We start from the raw sequence: 9,404 nt of genomic DNA, 5'->3' as shown, positions 1-9,404 counted from the left end.
TTCTAGAAATGGCGTAGAAAACAGATATCTTTCCTCTTCTATTCCAGGTTTTACTGAACAATGTACCACAGATTTTTATCTATTATATGCGCAAAACATATTTCAAAAGGATACTGCTTAACACGTTTGAGATTATCTTTTTACGGCTGAAAGTACAAAATATCGTGTGTTAGAAAATGGTCGAAGTGTGTTTAACTGCTTACCTACTGCAACCTAAACTGTTGTAATATCGATAGGTGTCCTTGAATTATGGTACGTCTTGAGTAAGCACCCAAGTCAGTTATAATGTAAACCTAGCGACTGTTGGCATGCCAGAGCATGTTGCTCTGCCGTACACAGTGACACCTTCCTAGTGATTTCACGACTTGTTTTCCTCCATGGTATGGGTCTCTGTGGCGCAATCGGTTAGCGCGTTCGGCTGTTAACCGAAAGGTTGGTGGTTCGAGCCCACCCAGGGACGTCGTCGAAGTTTTGGGTGACCAATTTTTATTTTCCATGATATCGATTATATCGATGTTGCCAAAACGACCAAGTCGAAGTGAGGATATTGAACAAAAGCAATGAAATGAGTACAATTTCTAACTTACACTTATTTTTATGGGAGAACAATATAGGACTTCGATTTGAAATCTAAGTTCCGCACAGGAGACGTCAAATTAACAGGTTCTTAAAGTATTATGGTCATGTTGTTATTACTAATAATTTTCCTTCCTTATCCTTTTCTTAGACAAAATGCCAAGGTACATAGAGCAATTCTTAAAGACTCGGACTCCTCCCTTAATTTGCAGTTTTTTATGCCTCTAGTTGTTTTCCTCGCCTAGTTACAGCAGCTAAGAATGTTTATTTATATTTTTGAAACGTTTTTGTCTGTAGGGCTACGCGAAGTCACAGCGCTTTCACAGCAGTATTTATAAGTTGTTGTTTTTTCGAAAATGGTCATTTGGATGTTTACACCATGCCTAAAGATGATGTAAATTGTGAAACCTTCGCCAACTGCATGAAATCGAGTCTTGTTGTAAACGTATGCATACATGTTTATTCGTTTTCTCTTGCTTGTTCTTTATTTTTAGTTTTCTTGTTTTGAAATGGAAAATCGTTCTTACTGACGATAGGTAATTTACAACTACCTTCAACACACGTGATCCCTCATGTGTGATAACAGGAAACGGCGCAATCAGTATAGAAGGTTCGCCTGTTGATCATAAGCTATGTGATTTGAGTCCACCTGGAGTTGAGAAAATTCGTTTTGTTCCTCATATTCTTGAGGACATGGTGAAGATTATAATAAGCGTTACCATGACAGCAACTTTGATTTATTGGCCGATGTGGAACACGGCACTTAAAGGGCGATAATGTTATTCTGTATTTTGCTGGGATGCAATGCAACTCATATTTATATCGCATCAGTTGCAGCGTTTGTCCAGAATTTATAGAGAAATTATCTCATCTCGCCGTCAAGATGACCGAGAATTTTTAAAATTTACTTCAAATTGTCGAAACCTTACTTGAAATTGTAACAATTATCATTAATGACTTAAAACTTGGCAGCCCTCAAAAATCCACTTCTTAGAGCAGGCCACACATACATGTTGTATCGCTTGTACACGCTGATCTGACAAAATAACGGTATCACATCGAGGGCACATTCAAAAAGTATGGAACTGTAACAATATAAACCGCCATTGGTGAGCAGTGTTTGTTAATTACTAGCCCTGCTTGGAAGGGAATTATTCACTGCAGCTGCCAGATCTCGCACCAAACTGGGCCTTTAATAAGTAGGCGATAATTTTTACAATGTCTAGGGAAACTTTTATCATTTTCTATTAAAATTTTAAACCCTCCAAACCGAGAAATGTTAAGTTATATAGAATACAAGTCCATTTGCTTGCTGGATATTGTTATCTTGCGAGGAGGCATAAATGACTTGCGAGGAAAGAACGTACCGTGTCATCGATGACGTAAGCTTCTGTAGGCGTTTGCAGGGCTCGCAGAAGAACCTTCGCTTTAATGCAATATGTAATACTGGCTTACTGCACATGTATTCGCCCTGTTACAGTACCGTCACGGTCTACAAAAGCGAACCTGTACCCTGAAGTCATCTAGGTTGTTTAATATAGTGCCGTGTGACGGGTCGAATCGGCAAAATTAATAATTTTCTGCAGTATCATTATCCTGGTTATCAATATAGTGAGTCATTTTACGGTGATTCAATTATCGTTATGTCAATATCATCCATATTACTCCGTTCACAACACCGAGGGTTGAACGTCCAGCCACTTGTATAAGTTCCTGTCTGCTTTGAATCCGTGTCATTGCAATTTTCCATCAAACCAGGATTTTAGCAACTTTCCTGTATGAATGGGCGGTTAATTATAATTAAACTTTTTTGAATGCACACAAAAGTAATTCAAATACCTTAGAAATTAAAGGCCCATGATGCAACATTATTGTAAAAGAAATCGTTAGTGATTTTATCCATCAAGGAAAAAATGTATACTTTTAAAAAAAGACACAGACAAATAGATATAAAGAAATTAATGAAATAATTAATAGAACATCATAGGCTTCGACAAATACGCAAATGTAACTCTCATCCAATCTAAAATGCATATTTAATACGTCAATATGATATTTCACCTGTTTGGGTGGATTTCGACTGATAAATGTACCGACGAATGAGTAAGTTCAGCGCGGGAAATGTTTTAATTTTGCATACGTGTTGTGCCAGTTGATTTAGGTATTGTTGTAATACAGTATCGATCTTTTTAAATTAATGACATCTCTCAGAGGGACAGAGGTCTCTGTGGCGCAATCGGTTAGCGCGTTCGGCTGTTAACCGAAAGGTTGGTGGTTCGAGCCCACCCAGGGACGTCGCCATCATTTTGGTTGCTGGCATTGCGAAGACGAAAATAACGTAATAAGTAAAAGCGAGTATTGCGTTTTCTTGGGTAAATTATTTTTTATTGCCTTCAAAAAATCACGTACGGAGCCTGAGGAGAACCGAGTATGTTTGTATGTGTATGTGATACTTATATAAATCTATACTGATATACTTTTTGTGTTAAGCCTCAAAAAAATAACTCGTCAACAGTGATAACGTGACCACACAAAGTTTACACCAGACGACTAAGAACAAACATCAGAGAAAAAAACAACATTATCGCAGAAACCAAAGATATGATGAACAAGTTGACGACCAAAATTATATCTCAAATTGTATTACATTATATTTTTCTGCGTTTTAATCCAATAATTAAAACATGCCCAGTTGATTTTCGAATCAAGGTTTGTTGTTAATACTGGTTTATATTTAACAAGTGTATTATGACCTTTCCGTTAGGCCTGCTCTCCAGAGTCTTTGGTGGAATTAGCTGGGGTTACGGTGACATCGAGTGTGTCATTTTATCTGCTTGTTACAACCTAGAAAATGGAAACCGTCCATTTCACCGTGACCCTATACATGCTGCGTCTTCCCGGCTTGTTTTTGGTGTACGCGATGTTCGAATTTCACCATCATTTCAATACCAGAACGTTACAGTAGCAATTCAGTTATCAAGTCAGTGAATATGATTGGCTGTCATGGAGCGTTAAGGTAGAATGCGCCTGGGGGACATATTCGGACTCTCAAACTTTTCAAATTATTTTCCTTTCTGATCAACCACTCGTGAGGGTTCATTTTAAAGCTATTAGTGTAAGAAAACTTATCACTGTCTTCGTTTTTTGAAAATCCCAAATTTTATTTTTTCCACACGGAGTTAACACGGGGATGGCAGCCATTTTGAATTTCAGACATCGGTAAATCTTCAGTAATTTGTTTCTCTAGTACCAACATTTGCACGGTGACCACCAATTTTTATTCTTGATTTTGAAAGAGTATGTTTGAAATATTCCTGGAGGATAGTTTGGGCAAAAGTTTAAATCTTTCACTTTCGAGGCGCATATTATCTTAAGTCAAACTGGTATAGCGTACTACCCAAATGTTTAGATAAGAGTCATACTGGGTGATAAAAAATAACGGTAATACCGCTCCTTTCCACCCACGGATTTTCTGAACACCCATCGCTTCTTCGTAAATGAACGCGTCACCATTACAAGATAACTATATATCACCGGCAACATGTCGAACACTTTAAACCAAACAGAGGACTACAAAATCCACCAAACCCGCAAGATTTGATATCGCAACAAGTGTTTCCCCTATTGGTATTAACTTGTCGACGTCGTGACTAAAGTCTGTATCGCTAACGATAATAGCTCACATCGTGGACTTTCGTTGGTGCGAGTCTCCTATTCACAATGCTCAAGGCGGTGGTATTCTGTCGATGTTCTGCTTTTAAACAAGACCAACGTGTTGCAGAAAGGGTATTTTATCCAGTTGTTGTGATTATAATTGGTTTGTTCCCCGAGCGAAATTACCATGAATTCTATCATCGTCCTGGAGATCTTTATTTACGTGACTCTACCATGATCGCATTCGATGGGCAAGGGGAAAAGTTCAGTATAGTAGAGCGGTACAAGCTCGACTAGTGTTTATGAAACTTCTTTTTTAACGCAGTTCCTTCACCACGGGGGACCGCGTTTTGAACCGAAATTTCCAGTATTCGAAAGGCTATACCACATGACTGCAGCTATACAGAGACGCCTAATGGACTCGAGACACTGACTGTCTTGAAGCCATTCTGTTTACGCGTATCAAACTTCCTCGTCAGACGAATACCGACAAAAAAGTGATAATTTGAGACCCCGGAGCGAGATCCTCCTTACACGGTACCCGCCGCTGTTTGCACTGAGAAAAGAGAAACCTAAACTTTTGTACGTTTTTGTACTGCGTGCCCTAAGTGTGGTGCATGTATGATCATTGCCTTTTCTCTTAACTGCAGAACATCGTGTTATTGTACTTTCAAGGAACTAATCGCGCATTTTCAGACTCAGCGTTTGTCTCGAAAGAAACACGCACTTTGTCGTCGATTGTACGCTTGTTAATTCTGTTTACATGGAAACGGAGTTATTCAGCATTGCATCGACACTAACGCTTCAAATTGCTTTATTGAATCAGCGCTTTCAGCATTCTGGCGCACACCACGTCGGATTTAAAACATATTAAAAGGGCTGTAATGTTTTTTCTAGCTCTTTAATCGCATGAAATATTTACACGGAATTGCGCAAAACGCAATAATGTGTGACAGGAGTCGACTTCTTGCACGTTTAATACATTTATCAAATTCTGAAGCGCGATTCAAACTCCTCTAATGGCTCAACCTTAAAACCTGAGAAACTGCGTATAAACGACTCCGGGTACAATTATCAACGATTACGTCTTCATATATCTTTCTTCAGCTAACGAGAAATTACGAGAACGTTTTCCCGCACTTTACAGCAAACGCCCCGGGTAAAGGTTATAAGTTCACTGAATAAAAAGTGTCTCGCGTTTGAAACTGTACATCTTTAAAGACTCTCAGGTTTTAAATAAAGAATTGTGAAACGTAAAACAAGTTGTTTCAGAAACGAGATATTTCCTAAGCGTACCTTGTACTGGAAAACATGCCTATCTTAGGGCCATTTTCTAGAGTTCATCCAGCAAGAACCACATAATTCTGTTTTACAAGATTAAATTTTAATATGTGGCTTCTCCGGCGTATTAAATTTCGGCGAGAAAATATAGGAAACAAAATCCGGTGATATCTCAAAGTATGTAAACCGACTCCATTTTTTAAAATGTAAAGTGGTACTTTTTGCCTCGGGAATTTTTTTTATTTTGTGGGTCCTAATCAAGAGATAGAAAATTTCATTAATTTTCTCTTCGAAAGTACTCCATTTTACCCCGAGAGTCTTGACATAGAATTAACGGTGCTCTTTACGGTCCATCACGGTACTAAAAACGACGAAAGCGCTGTCCATATACGACGCTGCGTATTTTATATGTTTTTCTCTTTTTTCTCAATCCATTCGTGTCTATTTTCTGCCTTTGTGTCTAGTATAACTCAGATTACCCTCTTTAAATAAAGTATTATAATATAATAATATAATAATAATAATAATAATAATAATAATAATAATAATATAATAAAAATAATAATTACTTGGAAAAACCTCGGGAGGCGCAAACGCTTCTGAAAGGTCAAATTTTTGCGCAGCTTCATTTTGAGGTTCAGATTTAGATTAATTTATTTTCTTTTGTTGCAATGAAGTGTTACTCATCCTTATTTTGAACACTTGCTGTATTTACATGTACATTGTATTTGCTATTTATGCGCATGTTCTTTTTTCGAGCTCACAGAGGGCTCTGATGTAAATTACAATTTGTTTTGTAACTCAGATTACCCTCTTTAAATAAAGTCTAATAATAATAATAATAATAATATAGTATCTGTCCTCTCTGTCTCTGTCTCTGTCATGTCTCTATATCCCTAATATGTCTCCGTCATATCACCGTTTGTCTCTCTGTTGGTCTGCTTCGTTTGTCGCTCTGTCTGTCCGTCTGCCTGTCTGTCTCCTTGTCTTTACCTATATATCTGTCAATCAATCAATCTATCTTTCTTTTCTTCTGTCTCTGTCTGTCTGTCTGTCTCTTTCACCATCTCTCCCTCTGTCTCTCTACAGTTACTAAGTGTATAAGTCTGTCCCTGTCTGTCTGTCTGTCTGTCTGTCTGTCTGTCTCTGTCTCTCTCCCTCCCGTTCCCTCCCTCCCGCCCCCCTCCCTCCCTCCCTCTCTCTCTCTCTCTCTCTCTCCTCTCTCTCTCTCTCTCTCTCTCTCTCTCTCTCTCTCTCTCTCTCTCTCTCTCTCTCTCTCTCTCTCTCTCTCTCTCTCTCTCTCTCTCTCTCTCTCTCTCTCTCTCTCTCTCTCTCTCTCAACGTCGTGGCTGCAGTTCGTATATTTTTTCAAAACGAATTTGATGTTCAATCGCGACCTGACCTTATTCCTGAAATGTACGATGTAGACATTTTATTGACGAATACGTCAGTACCGTAATCGCGCAATAATAACAGCTCGATATATGCTGGGATTCAGTTCAAATTGCCCTTTATCTATCTATCTCGAGTGATATCGCGAATAGATTTATGATGGTCGTTTGTTTTTCACAAAGCTTTTCAACATCCCTACTTAGAAAAATATGTCGCTGCGCCAATAAACTGAATAAAGCGGAATTATTTTATAACGTAAAATACAGTGACTTATTAAAGGTTAATGTCAGATGAAAGTTTTCCAATTTTCATTCTCATATATAACCTTGTTCTATGCAGTGATTGTATTTTTTTACATTTTCATCTGTGATATCTACATCAGCTAGAGAGGGTGATGCATGGAAGGTTTAAGGCCATCACAAGTATGTACTATGCGGCATTCAGTGTATCACTAACCAATGTGATGTGATGGTACAGCCAGACGTTTTCCGTCGTTATGTGAACCCAATCACAGACACTGTGACGTGTTTTAGCCGACCCTTATACAGGAAACGAAAATCATTAGCGCAGTCGCAAAAAAGGTCATTTGAACGGGTGGACTGTCGTTGTCTTAATTTGTTTTGACTGTTTCACAACACGACCCGATGATATTTAAAGAAATAAAGGTTTAGAACAGATTTTGCAAATATTGAGTATCCCCTTATATGTACCCTTATGTACCCTCCATTATTGAGATTGTAAGCTGTTTTGATTACCTCAATAAAAAAAAATAGTTAAAATATGTTTGTCATAATGTACAACGTAAAGTTTAAATGTTGCAGCTATGTTGACGTGATACATCTACGGTAGATTTCAATTCTGTGCCACAACTCTGGACGTGATACAGATTCATTGTAAGTACACAACATCAGCGATTAGCTTGGATATCACCACACTTGTCAAAGTCACCGGCTAATCGATTAGTTACAGTAAACCAGCATGGGGCAACTCTGTCTGGACCGATAGCTGAACAGTTGATTGCACTTGCTGTACAATTTGGCTGTTTTTTAGTAACAATTGAAAGTTTGAAGCTGTTTGCTGAAGCTGTAACTTCCTCGCACATAGAGTTGTGGCACTGAACAGGAACCCCCTGTAGATATCATGCCTGAAATACATTTTTTGTAGACAGGAAAGTCACACAGGTGCAGTTCAGGTGACACCTCTCCTTTAACTTACAGGCCGATTCAGTAAGGATATAATGGAATTAACTGTGACGCAATCCGCACCTCGATTACAAAAACTTTTAAAACTTGTGCTCATTTCCCTCCGCGAATATTTATATAATCACCATTGCACATAAAGAATTCTAGTGGAAAGTTTCGGATCACACTTTTCTCGATTTTAATGACCTAACACTACATTAGAGATGGCCGCCGTCCTTTGAAGTAGCATCATGGGAAAAATTAAATTAATTCGCCTTCCACAACAAAACACAAGAGGGTGAGCAAAAACTAGGTTGCTCAACAGGTTTGAAAAGGAAGGCCCAAAAGGCTTTGGATTATAAATGAACTTTCAGGATGGGAGAAAATATGTCTCAACGGAGCATTCTTCATTAGAAACACGATTGAGATGGTTTGTCGTGGTCATGGTGTTTTTGCTACACCTCACTATGAAGAGGTGGAGATAAATGACATACTTGTATGGTACTATTGTTGAATATTGTAAAGTGCTCAAACGTGAAAGGAACAGGAGGCATGCACCGGAATGGGCCACTATCCTAATAATGAAGTCCATGTACAGGCATCAGTCATCTAGAACTGGGCCTTTGTCTGCGAACAAAATTGATCGACGAGCCCGACATGAGCACCGGGGAAATCAATGGACGCCCAGGATGACTGGTATGAAAAAAACATGTCTTCGACCGCTGTGTCTGCCTGTCTCGGTATCAAAACTGAATTGACGACGGAGGGACTGCGAGCTTTCCATAATGCATCAGGAGTGGAAGTAGAATGAGACTGCAACATGTGTGTTCATTATGCAGCAGGGCGATGACCCACGATTTGGGAATCCGTTGGTTTTTCAGTCTGTCTGCAAGCTGACAGGTTTTATTCATGATTCAGTGCTTCGTTAGTTGTTCCGCTTCTTCGTTCAATTTATTCATACATTCACCGGCAGCTTTCACCCTTACATTCAAGTGTCTTACTGACTGTGCAACGTTCAGACCTATCATCACATGAAATTTCGATCAAGAATGAATACTTGGTGAACCCACGTGCCCTTAAAAATCCGCCCACGGACACTCCGGCGTTTAAATTGCTCATACGCGCCGACAAATAAAACGCTCTCTTGCTCGAAAGGTCAAATTTCGATGAAAGTCGCTTGTATAAGAACGGGCGGTGCGTACAAAATACAAATCGGTACCGTTGATTTTGCGCAATTTATATTCACATCGAACTGGTTTTTTAGTTCCTAGTCGCTATACAATTGAAATTGAAACACTTCTGGATCACTAACTTTGTTAT

At 38.8% G+C, this 9,404-nt stretch overlaps 2 non-coding genes across 2 annotated transcripts; both read left to right on the top strand.

The window, feature by feature from the left end:
- Nucleotides 1-386: 386 nt before the first annotated feature.
- Trnan-guu (transfer RNA asparagine (anticodon GUU)) lies at nt 387-460 on the top strand. The gene has a single exon. It is a non-coding gene; the product is annotated as a tRNA-Asn (tRNA).
- Nucleotides 461-2,797: 2,337 nt separating this feature from the next.
- Nucleotides 2,798-2,871, top strand: Trnan-guu (transfer RNA asparagine (anticodon GUU)). Its single transcript has one exon. It is a non-coding gene; the product is annotated as a tRNA-Asn (tRNA).
- Nucleotides 2,872-9,404: the final 6,533 nt, after the last annotated feature.

Source organism: Ptychodera flava, chromosome 12 (genome assembly GCF_041260155.1).
Source record: "Ptychodera flava strain L36383 chromosome 12, AS_Pfla_20210202, whole genome shotgun sequence".
Classification (NCBI taxonomy): Eukaryota; Metazoa; Hemichordata; class Enteropneusta; family Ptychoderidae; genus Ptychodera; species Ptychodera flava.
The sequence above is the reverse complement of the archived record's forward strand: the minus strand, read 5'-3'. Positions and strand labels throughout refer to the sequence as shown.